The following is a 21,202-nucleotide window of genomic DNA, read 5'->3' on the forward strand; positions in this document are numbered from 1 at the left end:
TAATCATGGATTATTCATTTAAACCATGTCATTTTACTGATAATCTCCATGATCCTCCGAAAGAGGCCATTTCTAAATTATTTAAGTTCTCGGGTGGTGATTCGGTCGCTGTTAGACAGCGTTTAAACAGGTTTACTTGTGTAATGATCATATATTGTAGACTTCCTCAATATAATCATGAAGATTACAAGATGCATCTATTTGTCCATTCTTTAGAGGGCGATGCCTTGAATTGGTTTAATAATTTTCCTAATGATTTTTTCACTTCTTTACAAGACATTCTCAATGCTTTTAAAGATAGATATGATAGTCCAAACAGCTTGCCTTCTACCTCTAAAATTGTGCAAAAGGAAGAAAGTAATCATATTAAAGGTCCAACTGTTGAAGAAAGATTTCAAGATCAGAATGTGTCATCCACCAGTACTAATGCAGATAAACTCCATGATAGTGGAAAATCAGGGACAAATGACAATGAAAAGGAAGAGCAAAAGCAAATTATACAAGAACTAATGATGCTGGTAAAAAATATGGAGGCTAATCAAACTAATTATGTCAATGACGTGAGAACTTTGTGCACCCACCTTGAAAAACGTAATAGGGAGATAGAGATTATGCAAAATCAGCATGCTAAAGAAATTGAGGCCATGAAGACTAATCATGAAACAGAAATTAGATTCATGCAAAGCAAGATGTCAGGCTTAGAAGAAAATATGGCGACCATGAAAGCTGATCATGATAGGGAAATTGATTCTATGCAAAACAAGTTATTAATTATGGATGAAGAAATGACTATCATGACGTTTGATCATAATAATCAGTTGGCCACCATGCAAGCAAATCATAAAGAAGAAATAAACTCTATGCAGTATTTCTTGATGAACTTAAAGGAAAAGACCGATAAAGTAATAAAAGATATGGAAGAAGACCATGCTAGGCAAATCAATGATTTAAAGGTTGAACACTCTAATCAGATGGATGCCATTAAAATACAGGTTCAAAAGTTTCAACAATGGTCAAAGGATGAGAGAGACCAGGGGACATCAACAGATCAGGAGCCTTCTCATTTGTTGCAACAAGTTCCATCTTATTATGAGAAGGTCATTGGTTCGATTGAAAGATGGTTAATTGAAGGTGATCCAAATAGACTTAAAAATGATAAAGATCAGATGCAAGATAAAGAAAGACATGTCACGTATATCCTACATACTTCATCTGATAGCTTTGAAACAGAAAGTTCCATGTCATCAGTAATTCAACCTGCCAGAAAGAAAAGGCGTAAGAGAAAGAGAATAAGACGAATATTTGATGCATCAGACGGCCGCGAGCAGCTTGATTTTCGGATAGGAAAAAGTCCTACCTTATGCAGAATTGGACATGGCACATCCGACAAGCAGCCGACAGATTTGCCTGAAAGCAGGCAAATGCTCAGTATACACTATATTGAACACATATGATGCCATGGGGCATCCTTTATATCGTATTTCTAACCCTACTCCTTGTCTTTTCCGCATTTTCGTTTCTGTTTTGGGATTAGATTCACTTTTCTAGATAGTTAATAAATGAAGAGCTTTTATCTTTCCTGTGCTTAATGTATATGATGATTTTTGGATGGACGCTACTTATTGTGTGTTGCGTGGATGCAGATTCTGGATTCTCACATTCCTACAGAGCAGCAACGTGTCCCCAAGTAGAGCCAGATGTTGACCACCACTGGTCAACTACCTATGCAGTACCCCCCCTTTTCTTTGCAAAAAGGGGCAGCACCTGATCGACGTGTCCGTGCCATCTTGCAGTCATCAGCAACTTGATCAGTTTAATTGTAAACCCAGTCTACATGTATGAAATGTAAATAATCTTAGCAGATCAGAGTCATGTATGTAAAATTGCCTAGGTGGACCTAACTTTCTAATGATAATCTACGTCCCGGAAGGTTTTTCGTCTCACCGATCTATGATCAGCAGAGTTTTCCTTCAGCCTGACCCCAAAGTCGGGATGCATTTTGTTATTAGAACTTTAGGAGAATCCTAGTGTGTTAATCTGCTAGATTATAGTTGTGTCGCAGAAGCTGGGTGATTTATGAGAGTCTATGATAAAGGGGTTTTCCCCCTTAAGATGTAAATTGTAAAAGTCATGATGTAATGTGTCTTGAGGGTTGGAAAATGTTTTAAATCCCCTCATGAGTCCTAAGTCCTAGGTCCTAGGTGATGTTTCCAAAGGCTTAGTTCGATGATCCATTTAAGAAAATAAATAAAATAATAAAAAATTAAAAAATTAAAAAAATTAAAAAATGAAATAAATAAAAAATAATAAAAAAATTATAAAATAAAGCAAAAACCCTAAATAATAAAATAATAATATTTTGAGTGAATGCATGCAAAATATTATTTTTAGTAATAAGTTAACAATTTCGACGGATGAGATTAAGAGATGTCTTGATCCTCATCAACGGTCGAGATCATTTCGACATGGATCACTCGAACTAGCCGTTGGGATCATTTCCTTTATATAGGGTCTTAGGGGGTCATTTCAGAGGAATTTGGAATAAGATCTGTGAGTCTGGTACTGAAGAAGCTCTCTTATTAATCTGTTTCTGATTAATAAAAGAAGACTTTGGGGTCCATATCTTGCTGGTATTACTCTCTTGAAATGCTGTGAGATTGTTTAATTTTCTGCATATTTTATTTTCAGCCATTAATAATAGCTTATTGTAGAGTATTGTGAGAACAGGTGTCTTGTTCACTTGCTAGGGTTTGAGTGTTGTTAGGGTTTCTGAAGTAATGACAGGTATCTCCATTACTTTTTGAGATCTAGCAGCATTTTTGCCCTCTTTACTGATGGTTGTTCTGAGCTGTGCAGAAAACCCTTATCGAAGAGGATTTGTGGGCTTTTGGGGAAGTTCTTGGCTGAACCAGCCAACTCCTGCAAGCATTTTTTGCTGAGCCCAGTTGGATTTGATCCTGGGTCTATCATTCAATTTATTTTTCTAATTTGCATGAGAGCTTTTCTGAAGTTCTTCACAGTGAAAACCTGAAGTTTTTATTCTTTAAAATATTTCTGTGCTTATTGCTGAATCTGGCTGTTAAGGGGCCAAAATCTGTAAATTAATCAAGTTGTTTTAGGGTTTCAAATTTTTGCTTTATACAGATTTAAAATTAGGGTTTTTGTTTTTTCTTGAAATTGTAGGAACAGGGTTTCGTTTCAAGGGTTTTTGGAGCAGTGTTTTCAAAATTTTAAAAATTACAGTTGCCGCCATCAAACTCTGTGGTCCTGCACCTATTCAACGCAGAAATTGTTGAGGCTTTATCAAACAGTCGATTTCAAACTGTGCCTTCCTTCTGGACGTCACCTGTACACAACGCAGTAAAAAGAAATTGAGTCTGCAAATCAAAATCGTTGCAGCTCTCAGAATCGGGGAAGGGACCATATTTTTCACGCAAGTGAATCTGAGGGTTGTGTTTCGAACGCATTCAGCATTGGCAAACAGTCTTATCGCTCTCCAAAAACACACAGAGATCCGCCGGCTCTCAATCCACAGTCATCCGCCATTGAGAAGGAAAATCGTGTTCACTCTTGCACAAGGTAGGTTATCTGTCATCGGGCCAGGTATTTTCATCAAACGATTGCGTCTCCAGGTCAAACCGATTCGTATTCTTTTTCTTGCCGTCGACTCTGTATCACTGCATATCAGGTAAAAGACGCATCATTTCTCGCCAGTCGAAATCTGAGCCGATTCGTATATTATTCCTTGCCATCGACTGTGTTATCATTTTCTTGCATGCGTTAATTTTTTTTCGTTTATGTTTGAAACCGGTTCACGATTTTAGCTTTGAACCATTTTCGCTCCAGAGTCCGACGTCAAAGAAGCATCCGGCCGCTGGAAATCGTAGTAAGAGCTCTTTTCTCTTGTGGGTATATACGTGAGGTTTTCATCGTAAATCCATTTTCGACTCTTCGTTTCCCGCAACCGCCTGAGCAAGAGCGTACAGTGTCTCTTGTATTTAGTTTCTTTAATTTTGGCTTATGGTCCATGGTTGTATACGTTAGTTTATTTTAGATTTAGGTTTTGTATATTTTCATTTCCTTGCAATCTTTAGACTTTAGATCTTTTATTTTTTATTTTTTTAGATTTAATTTCATGACTCTCCATATGTTTGCTTAGATTTTTTAAATTTTCTTTTTTATTATTTAGGTTATATATATAAATGTATGTGTTAATTTTTGGGCTTTTATTTTAGGATTTAAAAAAAAAATGTATTGTTAGGGTTTAGAAATTTAGCCTAGGTTTTGATTTATAGTTTAGGATTTATTTTATTCAAATTTTTAATTTGGTTTTATTTTTATTTAAAAAAAAAAAGATATTCAAATCATAAAAAAAATTCTTTTACAGCTTAGAACTAGATTTTATTTTGCTATTTAAAAAAAAAAAAAAAATCATTGTGGAAATTTTCTTTTTGCCAGATCCAGTTTTTTTTTTTTTTCTCGGGAATTATCATGTTATATCTTTATGCTGAGACACGAATATGATATCTGGTTAATGATTTATGATTCCCGTGGTAGTTTAAAACATTCATCTCTTCAAAATCCTCAGTTGCTGGATATCGTTTTGGTCATTCTAAGAGCATTGTGAGTTTAACTGATATCTTGCGATGACAAATGATTGCTGTTCACTGTTTATGTTTCTATATCATCTAACAAGTAATCGTTTTAACAACAATCTCTTAAGGCACTGGTCTGCTAAATTAATCAAATCCTTTTAGTGCTTTTCATATCGTGTCTCCCACCCAACTGTTTGGTAGTTGGTCTTCATTATCTCACAGGGTCTACCCCCCTTAGCCGCGGGAGACAGGCTTAAACGGAGGGATCGAGGATCAGAGTGACAGCCCCCGGTCTGAGCATTGTCGTGTCAATCTGTGCGACAACAGAGCATATATATTGTGGTTATTAAGCAATTGTATCGTGGATATCTCTTGTATCTTGTTGGCACTTAAAAATTTGGCACATGTTCTTGTGGTTGGTATTGTCTCTTATTTACCATTGTTAAGTACTTATTGTCACAGCTTAAGATCAACAATAATCAAGTACTTAAAGGAACATTAAACATTCTCACCTTAAGAAACACTCACTCATCTTGCATTGACATCTTTGGACTACTCTTGCATTAATAATTTACCTCCAAGCATAAGCTTGGTTGATAGAGAATATGACCACCTTCCTCATCTAGCTTGAGGAGCCTAACACCTCTTTAGTGCTTAACACAGTGACCTTGCAGTCGTCAGAGCCACAGTCTCTAAAGCGTCGTAGGCATCAGGTGGCTAGAACCTAAGGGGAGGTATCGTTAACCAAGCCTCTGCTTGCTCCCCCTTGGCTTCTTTCCCACCACCTACTCTAGAGACTGGTTTCAAAATAGTTAAGAAGAAGGATACACTCAGTTAGGCATATAATTAAAATAAACCAAAATTGTTGCATCTCACCTAGTTTGTAGGATTTGCATTTCATCTAGGATAGTTAAGCATTTATCAAGCAGTTGTTGTTCATCTTGTCATTTGGTCCATAATTGATATAAAGGAAGTAGTTGACTCCATAAGGCACTGGTCTCATTAATAATTCAATCTAATCTCATAACTTGCTAGAATCAACCAAGTGGCTAGGCCATTCAATCGTGTCCCTCGGACTTGTTCATAGCATGTTGTTGGGAGACAGCTAGAACGAAGTGGGTGGGGATCAGAGCGACAACCACCATCTGAGTCGTTGTCGAACCGTGCCTATACAATCTGAGCGACAACTGTGCCAAAATCACAGTTCACCTCCAGCAACAACAGCAAAGTTTTTTGCGCAGTGTGAATTGCTAGATTGAGATTGAGCTATTTCAGTTGGAGATTGCATGCTTACAATAGCAAGCCTTGGTTCCATTTTTCTTCCACTGATGTACTCACATTTCCAGATTTAGTACAATGACTCAAACTTCTGGCTCCATTATCTGTGTATATTGATTTGTGGTTGTGTTATAAATTCTTCTTTTGTTGTAGCTAATGCATGCATTCGATATTTACTGTTAATTCCTAATTAGGAACATTACAAGCTCTGAAATTTGTTTTCAGCCCTGTCAAGAAGAGTCACATCTTAAGAGATGCTTGAATCAAGAACGACAAGAGTTTATGGGTAATGGCTTATTGTTTCAGGGCCTAAGGGTTCATTGTTTTGTCAAATCTTGTAGGTGAATTTGCATTGTACGAAAGGCTAAATCTCAACAGTGTGATTTGCTGAAAAATATATAGGGCTATAGTTAGGATGATTTCTCTTAAACTTGACAATTACCTGTGATGTATTTTTACTTTTTTCTTACTTATTAGCTTCTCCTCTTATTATTATGTTATTCTTATCATCAAACAGCTACAAAAACAAGAATATCAACAGTACACAGGAACACAGTATATAGGCTGCAAGCCAAGGCCAAAACCTTTCCACTTGAGAGGAAAACCCACAAATCTCTTCTCTTCTTATAGATTCTTCAAGTGACGAATTCCAAGACCTTTAGACCAAGACCAACACCCTTCCAAGACCAAGTCTGACCTTCGTGATGATGTGCTTCTTTTGTCCAAGTTAAACCCAGTCAAATCTCTTCCAGCGGCACAACTTCGACCCCCGGCTACAAAATTTCGGCCTTTACTGCAGGTCTGAAATTTTCAGCCCCTGCAACAACTAGTGCCTCCACACGTGTCAACAAATTTAGGGTTTCCAAGGTTTCCATTAACCTTCACTTGAGTTTCTCCTTCTTCTAGGGCTTGAAAATGACCTAATGTACTTTCCTTCGACCTTCTTCTGCAATTTCTTCGAGTTTGATCTTGCAGCAACGAAACCCTAGCCTCCTTTCCTTCGCACATGTGAAAAGAGAGAGAAATAACCCAAACACTTGTCTTCGTCCTTCTTCCTTCTTCGTTGGCCTTCTTCTTCTTCTCCTTCACTTGAATGATGAGAGGATGAATGATTTTCATAGGAGGTCGAGTTCCCTCCTATATATAGGCTTCGTAGGTGGACGAAATGCCCTAGTTTAGGCCGAATTCTTAGCTGGCAGGCCAACTTGGTCTTGGAGAGTATTTTGACACTTTTAAATACAAAAAATATTCTTTTACAAGTTACAATGTGCCTGATGGGGTCTTCTTCATATCACGACGACTCTTTTGACTTATTGACTCTAGGACAAACCCTGTAAGCACTCAATGTGTGCTTGACCTCAAAAATAAAAGACCTTGAGCATGAAACCTGATCTGAAATGATCATAAACTAAAACTGATGTAGAAGTGATTAGCCATTTATGATTTGAATGTTAACTGAAAGTGCGGAAATCGAAGAAAACATGCTTGAGAATAAGACTTTACGACAGTTGATTAAACACAATTAGGATGCATAACAGAAGTGAAAACAGTAAAAACACAGTGATACCAGACAGCGAGATTGATGACGGAGTTCGTCCCTGATGGACTATGTCTCCGAGTCCGCTTTCAAGATGGGCGACTGTTTTTATTAGGAATGAAAAGAAGGAGTTGATTACACAGAGATTTGATTAGTCTGAATGTGCACGCAAGCACTTCTGATCACTGTCATCAGATAGCCCTCTGAACTAGCTTTCCAACGTCTCTTACAGATTCCAAATCTAACTCCGGATGCTCCTATAACACTGAAAACAAAACTGCCTATGACCTCCAGAATCTGCATACAAAAACCAAAACTACTCTCCTCCTGATCAATGAAGCAAAACTGCCTTTTAAAGGCCTGTGGATACATTGAAACCTCCTTGGGCTGATTACAGGGTCAATGAAGTTGGATCTGGATAGGTTTAGGAGCTCAGGCTAGTTGTTTAATGCCACATAGGCTAAGTTGGCATGGTGGTCGCATTAGTTGTTTTACAAAACTGCAACAAAACCCATTTTTAACCATATAAAAACACAGGACCGCTGGCGGCTTACTAACCGGGCAGAGGAGGTTGACCGTCCGCATGTGAACGGGGCGGTCTAACCGCGACCTAACATCTAGCGACTATCCTGACGGTTACGGTCAACAGTTCTTGGGAGTAGCGTTCACATGCGACAACTCCGACATGGTTTCCGATAGCGGTTATCCTGAACTTCGCCGACAATTAACTCTCCGTGTGTTCACATGCTAACTCCTTGCTGTCGGTTGCAGTTAACCTCCGATACGGTTTAGAACAAAACCGTGTTTGTTTAACAATGTTAACTCCGACGATCAATCAATAGCCCTGTCACATGTCTCTCGGACATGGTTAGCTGTCTCGACAGTTATCTGGCGGTTAGGGCCTATGTTACGGTTTTTACAATGTTGAATGTAATGTGAATAGGCCAAGGGTGTATAGTTAGATTTAGGACTTTAGGTTTTCAATACATGTTTTATATATAGTTTGTAATGCGATGGTTAGGGTTTTAGGACTTGGGCATAGGTTTGAATTTGTAATGTTGTTAATATATGATGCTTAGATTTAGGGTTAGGTTGAGTCTTAGGCTTAGGGTTTTATGATTTCTTTTAAAAGCCCATGTACAACGGATTGTCACAATGTGATGATACCAATGCATATCGTCGACACAATCCACAGTTGCGACGACAACCTGACGACAAACCATATCGAACCTCTGCAATGGATGACACCCATGTCGACACCAAATCCTGCAAGTCGAACGACAAGACACATGTCGTCAACCAATCTTGGCAGAACTGTCGATGAACCTAAGTCGACAGCCAAGTAAAAACCTATATCAACTGAATGCCACGAAAACCATAACATTACCTAAACAACCTGATCCATAACCAACGCTGTCGAAGCTACCAACACCGAACTGTATTGACGACGACTTTGAATCACTGACAACACTTGAATACCTGTGCAACTGAATCAACGGAATCCTCCTGGATCAAAACCCATGCTCAAAATGACAATAATAATTTTTCTTTCATTTTACAATATACAAGAATCAAAAGTACATTTCATATTTATGAAGAACGGAACCTAGTTAAACATTTTTCAACACTCCCTCTTAACTAGGGAGGTATTCGTAAATGGTACATGGACATTCTCAAACTAATGAGATCTCATAAGAAGATTCAGATTGGTAAGCCATCTCTTTGCATCATTCCAACCAGCATTGTCACATAGCAAGGCCTTGACTAAAATCTCTATCTCTCCATAAGATCAAAGCACAATGCTGGTGAGACCAATAACTGATAGACACCATCATCATTGTCTCTCAAGGCACATACCCCACATCGGTGTTCAGAGGGTATGCCCTTCCAGGGCAATTCCTATCTTGGAATACCACATCCTCAAGGAATTTCCTCTACGACTACTCTTATCTTGGATACCCTACCTCATCCTCAAAGAGTATCAAATGCTAGATGCTTACCCAATCCTCCATTCTTTCTTCACGGAGTGAAGACAAGAATGATGTGTCTATCTCTCCCTCTCAACCAGGGAGGATATATCAACCAGTCCAAGCTTGTCTCTCAAATACACAAGCTTCTTATTAGGAAGAGATTTTGTCAAGATGTCAGCTACCTGTTCATCAGTGGAGATATATCGTAGCTGCAACACCAATTTTCGAATGTAGTGATACTTGTTATTTATGTGTTTTGTCTTTCCATGAAACACTGGGTCTTCAGGCAACCTTATACAGTTGGTGTTGTCATAATGTATCACTGTAGGGTCCATCGGTCCTTTAAACAATTCGAACAATAGCTTCCTCAATCAGAGAGCTTCTCTGCTTACTTCACACGCTGCAATATATTCAGCCTCAACACTACTCAAAGCAACCTATTCTTGCTTTCTAATCATCTAGGAGATCATGGAGGATCCCAAACTAAAACATCTTCCAGTAGTGCTTATCCCATCCATCTCACTGCCTCCCCAGTGAGAATCTGTATATCTAATCAAGTGGACATCATTCCTCTTATCATACTTCAAGCAGTAGTGGATTGTTCCTTGCAGATATCTAAGTATATGCTTTGTTGCGATCCAATGATCAAGCTTGGGCTCTACCTGGAACTAAATGAGAACATTCACTGCAAAACAAATGTTTGGTCGAATATTTACCATATACATCAGTGAGCCAATCAATTGTCCATACTTTGTCGGATCCACCGGGCTTGATTCGAGGCTTCTTAGCTTCTTTAAGTTTGTGATCATAGGGATTGTCATAGGTTTGTAATCCATCATGTCAAACCTCTCCAGCATCTTGATCACATACTTTCTTTGACCTCGATAAATCTCATTAGGTCCTTGCCAAACTTCCAAACCCAAATAATAGTGCATCGGCCCTAGATCCTTCATATCGAATTTTGTTGCTAGTTGATTCTTCCACTCTTGAATACGACCTTCTACACCTATCATGAGAAGATCATCCACATATAGAAGAATGATTATAGGCTCATCCTTCCCAACCTTGATGTAGACGTTCGAACTTCGTATCAACAGAACTTTTCAAGAAGCCCAATCTTTGTAAGTATGCATCCATCCCTACATACCATACCCTTGATCTCTGTTACTACTCAAACTAGCAGGGGGCCTAAAGGGGATTCCTAAAGGGGAAAACTGCTAGGCCAAGGGCAACAATGGAGATTTAGCCCACTGTCACCTCAGTGAAGACTCCCACTTCTTATGGACTTTCATCGATGGGAGGAGACTCAATATATTGAAGTCACTTGTGAAGTATAAATCAACAAATGGATTTGAAGTGACCCCAATGATCCTTTTCCTAGAAGGGGGTAAAGAATGGAGCTTACTTGCTCTTCAAGCAAGGTACAAAGATTTCTAGGATAAGGAGGGGAGGATATGCCTTCTAAAGGAGTTTCCCAATTCTAAAATCCTTATTTAACTTGGCTTCCCGAATTTTTCTTGAAGAATTCACCTTTCAAAGGTATGGGACCACCGGGACCAAGTCGACCCAGCCTAGGTTAAGGAGAGAGAATATAGCAACCAATGATGTTCCTAACCCAGACAAGGAAGAGGAAAGGATCAAAACAATAATTTCCAATTAAAGGTGTCAAATTGATCCTATGAGGTGCTAGCCTAGGGAATACCATGGCAAAGTTTGATCTCAAAGCTAAGGCTTGGGTTATCTCACAACTTCACCGTCAAAATGGATTAAAAATTGGAGGTGACATTGAGGGCATACCAGCGCAATAGAGGTTAGGAGATCGAACTTTTTCTTTGGATATTTTGTTGAGGAAGTGATGCCCTAGGTGACCCAACTTGGCTAGACCTAGAAGAGAAAGGGAGAGGTGGATAAAATGTTCTTTGAATGATCAGCTATTGGTGGACTAGTGCCTAATCCCTTGGGGAGAATGGAATCTAGGAGAATGATGAGAAAGGAACTCGTATTTCAGTCAAGCAGGGCTTAAGGGCTACTTCACTTGGCCTTTAGGGTAAGAAGAAGCGACCTTAAATCTTTTATAATTCGCTTTGTAAAATAAGATGGCTTATCAAGGTAAATTCACTAGTGGAATCATCCCTAGGAGATTTCATTCACATACATGACCCAGACATTGAGAGATGCTATATAGAAACAATAATTCCACAATTTTGCAATTATGCAATGCAGCAGTTAGCCCTAATATAGCGAAAAATCACATTCAATGCATATGACAAAAGTAAAAAAAGAATAGCATTAAACGTGTGTACTTACATGTAATAGAACATATCCAACCATCAACAATTTGACAATAAATAAGCTCCAAGATAAAATACTCCAATCCAAACATCAAAATTCATGCATGCTCTAATTCATCATCCCCGAAAAAGTGCGAAATTCTCTAAAGAGAAGAATGATTGAATCCAAAGTGATGATACAAGCTCCAAGATAAAATACTCCAATCCAAACATCAAAATTCATCCATGCGCTATTTCATCATCCCCAAAAAGTGCGAAATTCTCTAAAGAGAAGAATGATTGAATCCAAAGTGATGATACAAATGAATTCATGTCTCTCCTATTTATACACTCATTAGGAGTTCGAATTACCTAATTTGAGTCTGCATTAGCCCATCAATTAAAATAATGTGCAAATAATTATCTATTGGTGACAAACCCACCAAACTAGCTCACAAATGAAATAATAAGTCTCCCAAGAGGTCAAATGATCAATAATGCATGTTGTTGGGCTCTCTAAGAGGCCTGATGAAGTCCATAAGTGCGAAAATGATGAGTTGGACTTCCGAAGGTAATAGACAAGGGGTTGGCCTGTTGGGTTCCTATAATACTAGTGATTACCCCATTACTATTGTAGTTGTACCCCTTATTAATATTGTTGTGCCCCTATTATCCCCATATTGTTATTACTGTGCCCCATAGAATCCCTCTATTGTTATTTTTGTGGCTTTCTATTATTATTGTTAGGTCGGATGGGTTATATTTTGACTCCTTAGACTCCTATATATAGAAAGGAGGTTTTGTCATTTGAATCATCCAAGAATTGCATATTTATGTAATGTAAAGGAGGTTGCCCCCTTGAAGAGGCTGAATTCTAAGGCATTGATCTATCTTTTCTATCTTTTTCTTGAGCTGGTTTCATAACATTTGGTATCAGAGTTTTGGATTCTAGGGTTTTGCTGCTCCAAACAGGTCATCGTGGCATTTTCGCTAAAACTTTTTTCTATGACGTTTCAGAAGATAAAAAAAAAAAACCCATTTGAGAAGACGTCGCGCTGAATCTCGAGTCCGAATTTCAAAGCTTTTCGCGCTATATTTGCGGAGATATGATCTAAGGAAGTTGGTCTTTTGGTAGACTCCTGAATTACATTCCAAACAGGTGACCTAGGGAAAATTGTCATAACTTTCTCTGTGAACATCGGATTGAAATTTCGTAAGAAGCTACAGAAAGAGGACGGACTGTAGTTTCTTGTATATCTTTTTCAGAGCCAAAGGTTGAAACAGGGACACGTGACACGTCGTACAAGTTCGCTCTATTGAACTAGTCTATAATCAGGTCATTGTGAGGGATTTGACATAACTCTTCCTTGGAGAATCCAATTGGGATCAAACTGGTGGCATTGGAAAGAAGACACAGAAGGCTACTACAAGTCGCAATTTCAGAACTGGATGATCAGAAATTACAAAGATACATCAGAGACAATATCGAGCTCCTACAAAGTGAAAAAATGTGTGTAGATTTTTTTAAATTTTTGCTTAAGTTTGGTGTTGAGTCTTGAAAATGTCATTCATTTCCATTACACTTTCACTATTATGTCCATTATATCACCTCCATTTCACTACTATGTCACCACATTCATCCCACTTTCATTATCATTGGGCCACCTTTATGTTTTTCCAATCTTTATTATTTCTAAGCCTTTTAAGTGAATTTGTGGTTAAACATTAGAAAATAATGTGCATATGCTTATACCTAACAAATGGGTTGAGATTGTTGACATGTGTAGGTTGAAAGGAGGCTTCTAGAAGAATCTTATGTGGCACTCTAAGGCCAAATTCGAATTTGAGTGGAAAGAATCATGGGATCATGAGGATATGTGTCACATCTCCTAATTGTATTGTAACTCTAAGAAGACATGTGTCTTATCAGTTCCTATTTTAATTAGGAATCTAGAGGTAGAGAGAGAGATTCATGGATTCTCATTAATGAGATGGCTTCTCATATTTTTGTGTAAATAGGAGATCTTTCTCCTTCATTTGGGAGCTTAGCTTATTAGTCTCTTTTTAGCTTAGAATTTGGAGTTCTTTAGCTTGGAGTTTGTAGTTCTTCCTTGATGGCTTTTGAAAGCTTTGGAGAGCTTTGTTGTACTTTGTAATATTGAAGAATTTGAATAAAGCTTTGATGTTCTCAACATGGAAGGAGATGTGAAGTAGATTTCATGGAGCATATTAGAATGTAAGGTAGAGTAGATTTCATTTTGTAATTTTGCTTTGATTTCATTATGTCATTTGATTGCTTTCAAGTTGGTAGATTAGATTTTTCATTCATGCAATTTTAATTCATGCAAGTGTGTTCAACCGGTTGATTGTAGGTTAGTAATGCACATAGCTTTTTAATGACTAATGACATGACGGAATCATTTTGTCCTTCTGCTGATTTATTTTTTTTGAGTTCTAATTCCAGCATTATTATTTCAATCAGTTTTGTTTTGCTCATTTACTTTCCTGCAATTTAGATATCATATTGCTTAACTTGTTCATGATTGCTTCCCATAAGGTAGATTGAGCTGAAGGGTAAAGGATCAGAAGAGTTGAAGTAGTGTGATTAGTTTCCTTTATGCAATTTAATTTCTTGCAATTTAGATATCATATTGCTTAACTTGTTCATGATTGCTTCCCATAAGGTAGATTGAGCTGAAGGGTAAAGGATCAGAAGAGTTGAAGTAGTGTGATTAGTTTCCTTTATGCAATTTAATTTCTTGCAATTTAGATATCATATTGCTTAACTTGTTCATGATTGCTTCCCATAAGGTAGATTGAGTTGAAGGGTAAAGGATCAGAAGAGTTGAAGTAGTGTGATGAATTAGTTGCTTTGCTTTCAGTCTTTGAGTTGCTTTAAGTTCAGTTTTTACTTTCTTTTTCATACAGCAGCAAGGATACTGGGTTTCATAGTCACTAGCTCATTGATTGGTTGTTGCATTCCATTTTGATTGAAGTAGCTGCATATTTACACTTTTGTTCAAGTACTAATTCCACCAATAACATGTTTTGAGATCTTTTGAAGTGCTAAAGTTTTGGAAGTTACCATTAGGGACTTAGGCCTTAGGCATTGTCTTGAAATCTCTATCCATACTTGTCCTTTAAAAGTATTCTTAAGACCTTAGAATAGAATTTCCATTTGCATTAGACACTTTAGGAAACCAACAAAAACAAAACCCCAAAACAAAATAAAATCTATAAAACAACGAAGTAAGAAAAAGGTTGACTGGGAAATTCTTACAACGGAATAACAGAAGAATTTTCCCGCTGTAATCAAGTAAAGATCCATCATCTAACCTTACCGGGGATGAAATTTATGGTTTCCATTGGTGCAAATCCAATCACCTTGATGTGGGATGAAAAGCAATTCCTCATTGGTAGCGAATGGTCATCAATCCATTGAGCGGGGAAATCATGCAAATTGAAGAAGCATAAAGTTTATGCTCATATTGCCGCGAGAACGGAACAACAGGGTCAGCTACCTGGCCAACCCCAGAATTACATGTCGTTACTGTATTAATAGATCTTGTAATGAGAGTATTTATTACTTAATGATTCAAGAGTAGAGCTGGAGATGGTAAACCGTACAAGTTACCGATAACATACTCATCTCATATTTCGGAAATGAATAAAAGGCTCCGGCGTATAGAGAGGACCTTACCGTTGGAGAAAGAACCATAGAAACGATGAAACCCATGATTTTTTCTCATTCTCAGTACAAGGTCCCAGTCCTTGCCTACCAGGAAGATGCCTATCCAAAGGGAATTATGGTTGGGAAGGTTGCAGTAGCAAAAGCCATTGGAACTTTTATTTTCTAAATAAGAAGAATCAGTGTTATTCTCAATGGACCAAACAAAACAAATGACTAACCGAGAAAAATATTAGCGATTCATGAGAGTAAACTTCAATGACCAGAGTGAAACGTGGATATATAGCTCGAAAACGTCGGAAAAAAATTCTTGCATTTGTATCAGGCTCTCGAGCGGCCCATTCGAAACTTTTTCGAACTGCTAACCAACGGAAAGCTAGAGCCTTAGTTTCCGCCCACCGAGATAGAGGTAAACGCAAGAGAGATCTTCGTCGTTTGTGGATTACTCGGATCAATGCAGCAGCTCGTGCCAATGGGGTTTCTTATAATAGATTCATCCAATATTTGTACAAGAGGCAGTTGCTTCCAAATCGTAAAACACTTGCACAAATAGCTGTATTAGATAGTAATTGCTTTTCCACCATCTTTAACAACTTATCGTATGATGAAATAGGTTAGGTATAGATGAAATAAATAGGTAAAGATGGAATGGATAGAACAGATTCTCCCGGAGAATTCCCTCCGGGAAGGTCGAAATATTGAAAAGTTTTTTCATATTGGATTGGAAATGAACGAAAAGAATTCAATCCAATTCTTTTCCAAAAATGAAATCCTGTTGACTTTTTCAACAATAGACTCAAGATCTGCATCTTTATCGAACATATATTCCAGCTCCGATTTGATTAAGGAGTAGGCTTATTTCCCATGGATCAAATTAGTTTTCATTATAAAGAAAAGGTAACAAAGATAGAATACGAGCTCGTTTAATAGCGTTAGTCATTAGACGTTGTTGTTTTGAAGTTAATCTATTCACTCGGCCGAATAATATTTTTCCTTGCTCACTAATAAATCGACTAATTAGGCTCATATTTTTATAATCGATCCGATCTCCCGACCTAATAGGTGACAAATGTCTACGAATTGGTTTCAAATATCTACAAATTGGTTTCAAACGTCTGCGAATTGGTTTCAAATGTCTACGAAAAGATTGCTTGGGTTTATCCATAGTTTGTTTCATGAACCTTTTGAATACTATTTATTCAAAATCTTTTTAAAATATTGTTCCATTAAAGATCTTGTTGAAATACCATTTCTTTTTATATCTGTGATTTATTCCTATCCATGGGTAGTACGTTTAATCTCTTTTTTTTATCTCTCCATGAATGGTATGCTTGTAACAATACGGACAAAATTTATTTGATTCCAATCGAATAGGTGTATTGCGTCGATTTTTCCGAGTCGTATATCTAGAAATCCCCGGGAATCTTTTATAAACACTATCTTGGGTACAACTAGTGCACTCCAAAGTAATTGTTACTCTTATATCTCCGCTCTTGGCCATAAACTTACTCTGAATATTGGTTTTGCTTTTCGACCTCAAAAATAAAAAGGGAAAAAGGGATAGAAGTTGATAGCCGGAGATCCTACGGTGAAACATTTGAAAGTAAAAAAATGATTGATCAGGAGTGAGTTTTCAGTTTTACTTACAAAATTGAATGTGGAAAGAATCTTTAGATCGATATTTCTACTTGAATTCTACCCCCTTCCAGTCCTAAACTTAGATCCTTTTTGGGGCTGAATGCACTAATTTCTCCAAGAGGTAGGAGAAGTCAATCTAGCACAATCTTTTTTCCCTTGGCTTTAAGAAAAAAATTAAGAAAAGGAAAGAGAAAGAAAAAGAGCATCTGGAAAAAAACGATTGATTTCTATCAATAGGGCGGCTAAAAAACTGACGCATAAAATAGCTAACACAGGCGCTGTGGAAAGATAGGTCTTTAGATCTTGCATTGTAAATTCTCCTTATTGATCATAATGTGTAAGTGATTCAACCGTATCAATAGTATAGTTATGAATCCTAGAGAAAACTCGGAACTGATGAATATATATATAATGTGATCCGGGCTGTGGTCCTATTTATAGAAAAGGAAAAAGATGTTTCATCACCATAATTAATAGTGATATTCTAGATAATAGACCTTACATGTATAAAGTCTTTTCACTCACGAGACCGAAGAGAAATGAAGGTGGAAAAATGTGGGAAACATATTTCTAATTCTATAAAATAAAATTAAAATAACATTGTCTAATGATTAGAAGGGATGTAGCGCAGCTTGGTAGCGTGTTTGTTTTGGGTACAAAATGTCGCAGGTTCAAATCCTGTCATCCCTACCTTTCCCTTCTTTTCTATGGAAAGAAAGGAATGAAAGATCATTTGATATCGATTCGACGGGAACATCAAATAATTGAATCGTATCAGATGCGAAAGTGTTTTGCTCTAAGAGTATCAACAAAAGGTATTTTTCCTTCATCTCCGAATATTAAAGAAAGCGCTCTTAGTTCAGTTCGGTAGAACGTAGGTCTCCAAAACCTGATGCCGTAGGTTCAAATCCTACAGAGCGTGATTCTGTTCCTATCAAATCCAACCCTCAAAATTATCGATAATTCATTCCAACTGGAACGAGCAATGGAATCTGACCTCCTAGGAAAAGTAGGAGGCCAATGAAATTGGAGGATATTCCAGGATCAAATATCCAATTGATCACCACGTCGGTATTGTGAATATGCAGTTACGAATAATCCGGCCAAAGTTATAGGAATTAGACCTAACACAATTCCGGATGGCAAAGCCTCAATCATTTCTATTCAACGGAATAAGTAGGGATAATAGCTATACTGGATAGTACCCTTAATTTGCTATGAATCTCAATGATCAGAAATTTATATAGAGGGAATAAACAAAATTATTGAAATTGAAATAGTGAACTGAGAGGGTTTCCCCTTCCTTCATTTTGAATAAGTTGTATCTTGCTCGAACTAATGAATAGGACTAGGGTGAAAATGATAGAAGCCAATAAGAAACCGAAATAACTAATTATAGTTATAGTAGGCGTGGAAGGACTGAATGAAATATGGTTTATACATATCTTCATGAGACAATTACCTAAATTTTTCTTTTCGTAACCTTGAGATCAGAATACAAAAGATCAATTGTCCCAATTCGTACCAATTCTCCTATATCTACTATAGGATATGTATGAATGAACATGGATGAGAGGAGATCTATAGTAGAAATCTCTTCATTATCCTAGAAATCATTCATCGAGCAACTAATGAATAGCACCGGCAAACCCCTTCACAAATTGTCGAATGTAATCTTCTTACAGGGTGAATGAATTCTCAATCAGTACGATTGGATCACCTGGCATTATCTTTTTACCAGCAGCTATCGGTCCAGAGACTGGACCGGAAGAAAACTCTCCACAGACATAGCCAAAGTTTTGTGAATTTCACGTTTAGGTGTAAGAAAGAATATGAATATCCAGTTTGTCCTTTCATTTCTCGATCTTATTGATCCAATCATTCGACCCTCTAGACGGATTAGGTTTTTTAAATATTAATTATTATAGCGAGTAGAGCCCGATATTACAGAAATTCCACCTATTGAAAAGAGTAACTTGTAATTTCACATACCTAAAATTGACTAGGTTCTATTGCACTATCCACTTGGTTTTATCCCCACATCCCACTTATCCCACTTGGTTTGATATTGTGATGTGAAAGACATCTTATGTATTTCATTTATTCATTTCTCTCGTAGATAGATAACTCTGCATATTCTTTATCTAAATATGCTGCAAATTGAATCAATCCATCCATTCTCTCGACAAAAACATTAAAATAATAATGGAATCTACCAATTTAAATTGAAAGGTCAATTTTCATGATATATTTTCATATATTTTATATGATATATTCATATAACGATCGATCTTCAAATTGATGATATCTTTCTCATCATTTTCCGAATGAGTTTCGCTCGGTCCTTGATTCTTCGAGATAATCTCATCCTTCTTGTTCGTGTTCTTGCCATATCCTGAATTTAAACTAATGGGATCAAAATCCCGATTGTAATATCTTTTCAATTGGAAAGATAGTAAAAGATGCGGAAATCTCAACCAATTTTGAGTGAAAGGCTTTAAATATTCTTCCGGTGTTTCATTTCCAAGTTCCATAAAGTTATGGATAGGAAAGAGTTTAATCGAATAGAAATTTTTTCTATCAATCATACTACTTTGATGATTGAAGCGATATATGAGGATCGATAATGTAAGTACTACTATACCTTTGACCAAAAAATATGGAAGGGCTTACATTAGGTTTAGGGATAATCAGGCTCGAACTGATGACTTCCACCATGTCAAGGTGACACTCTACCGCTGAGTTATATCCCTTCCCTACTCTCATCTGGAAGGAGAACTGACTTATGAATAATAACTTACCAAAGGGTCGAGAGACTCAACACAACTATCCCACTATTTTATCTCGAACAACTTGAAGCCAGACCTTCCTTCTTTTCACACTACTACGAAAAAAAATTGGAGCCTATTCTGAGTGAATCCTGTCGAAAGTAGTATTTCCTACTGATTCGAATCATAACATATGGTCCCGTAAAATCAGTAATATTTTACCTATCTTGATCAAGCAAGTTTTACATGAACTTGAATCAGCATGTTTGATCCGATCTAGCACTAGTGCGTACGGAAAGAACTCAATATTGTTTGGAAGAACAAGGAGAACAAGATCGAGTCAAGATTATACAGAGATGATACGGATCAAATTGTTCTTCTTGCACCAAGGAGAAGACCCTATGCAACCGTTAACTACTTTATAGAAATAAAGTGAAATCCTACCGGAACAGAATTTGTAACTAGCACTGCTATCCTCTCGTCTAGCGAGCAAATATTTACCCCCGTGGATGGAAATACTTCTTGATCTGGATCGATGTAAGAGTACAACTACATTTCCAAAATCCATGTTGTCTATTCGGAACAGGTTGACCCCTTCGCTCTCTCGTGGTACAATCCTCTTCCCGCTGAGCCCTCACTTTTCCACCGTTCCACAGAAACAAGATATAGGACTGATGCCGTTCATCAGTTCATCATATCAGATCAAAAATCACTTTCTTTTCCGTATACTCTCCCTGGTATCGGTTGCTATTCGTGTGGACTTACGCAGTCGATCAGATCATATCTCAGATAGATATGGATATATATCTCCCTCAACATAGGTCATCGAAATGATCTTGGACAACCCCAACAAAAGCACGAAAGCCAGGATCTTTCATTAAATTGATTCCTGTTCAAATTCGAACAGTGTATAACCACATGGATAAGCTCACATTAACCCGTCAATTTCGAATCCAATTTGTGATTTGGAGGAATGATATATCGAGATATCAAGAAGGAATTAGCATGTAATAATGTCGATTCATACAAAAAGAGTATTTCTTCAGGCACTGTACTTATAGGATGGGAATAGAGAAGGAAGAGGGAATCCCGAATATTTTGCATAATATTTTTGACCGAAAAGGACAAATAGGATTCATTAGTGTTTGGTTAGAATACGAAAATGTGTTTGACTTAATTGGTTCCAGTTACTCTTTGAGACATAATGTATAAAGGAAGGGAATATTAATATTATCGAACAACGAGAATAATCCAATTTATCTTACTTCGAAACAAAAAAAAATTGAACGAGAAGCCGTATGAGGTGCAAATCTCATGTACGGTTTTGTAGAGTGACAGTGAAGAAAACTTATCTGTCAACTTTTCCACTATCACCCCCAAAAAACCAAACTCTGCCTTACGTAAAGTTGCCAGAGTACGATTAACCTCTGGATTTGAAATCACTGCTTATATACCTGG

At 37.3% G+C, this 21,202-nt stretch overlaps 2 non-coding genes across 2 annotated transcripts; both read left to right on the top strand.

Moving 5' to 3' along the window:
- The first annotated feature begins 17,592 nt into the window (after positions 1 to 17,592).
- Positions 17,593 to 17,666, top strand: TRNAP-UGG (transfer RNA proline (anticodon UGG)). Its single transcript has one exon. It is a non-coding gene; the product is annotated as a tRNA-Pro (tRNA).
- A 158-nt stretch (positions 17,667 to 17,824) lies between these two features.
- TRNAW-CCA (transfer RNA tryptophan (anticodon CCA)) lies at positions 17,825 to 17,898 on the top strand. Its single transcript has one exon. It is a non-coding gene; the product is annotated as a tRNA-Trp (tRNA).
- Positions 17,899 to 21,202: the final 3,304 nt, after the last annotated feature.

The sequence above is a fragment of the Pinus tabuliformis genome, chromosome 3_1 (assembly GCF_031772625.1).
Source record: "Pinus tabuliformis cultivar Carrire ecotype Pingquan chromosome 3_1, CPIR1, whole genome shotgun sequence".
Classification (NCBI taxonomy): Eukaryota; Viridiplantae; Streptophyta; class Pinopsida; order Pinales; family Pinaceae; genus Pinus; species Pinus tabuliformis.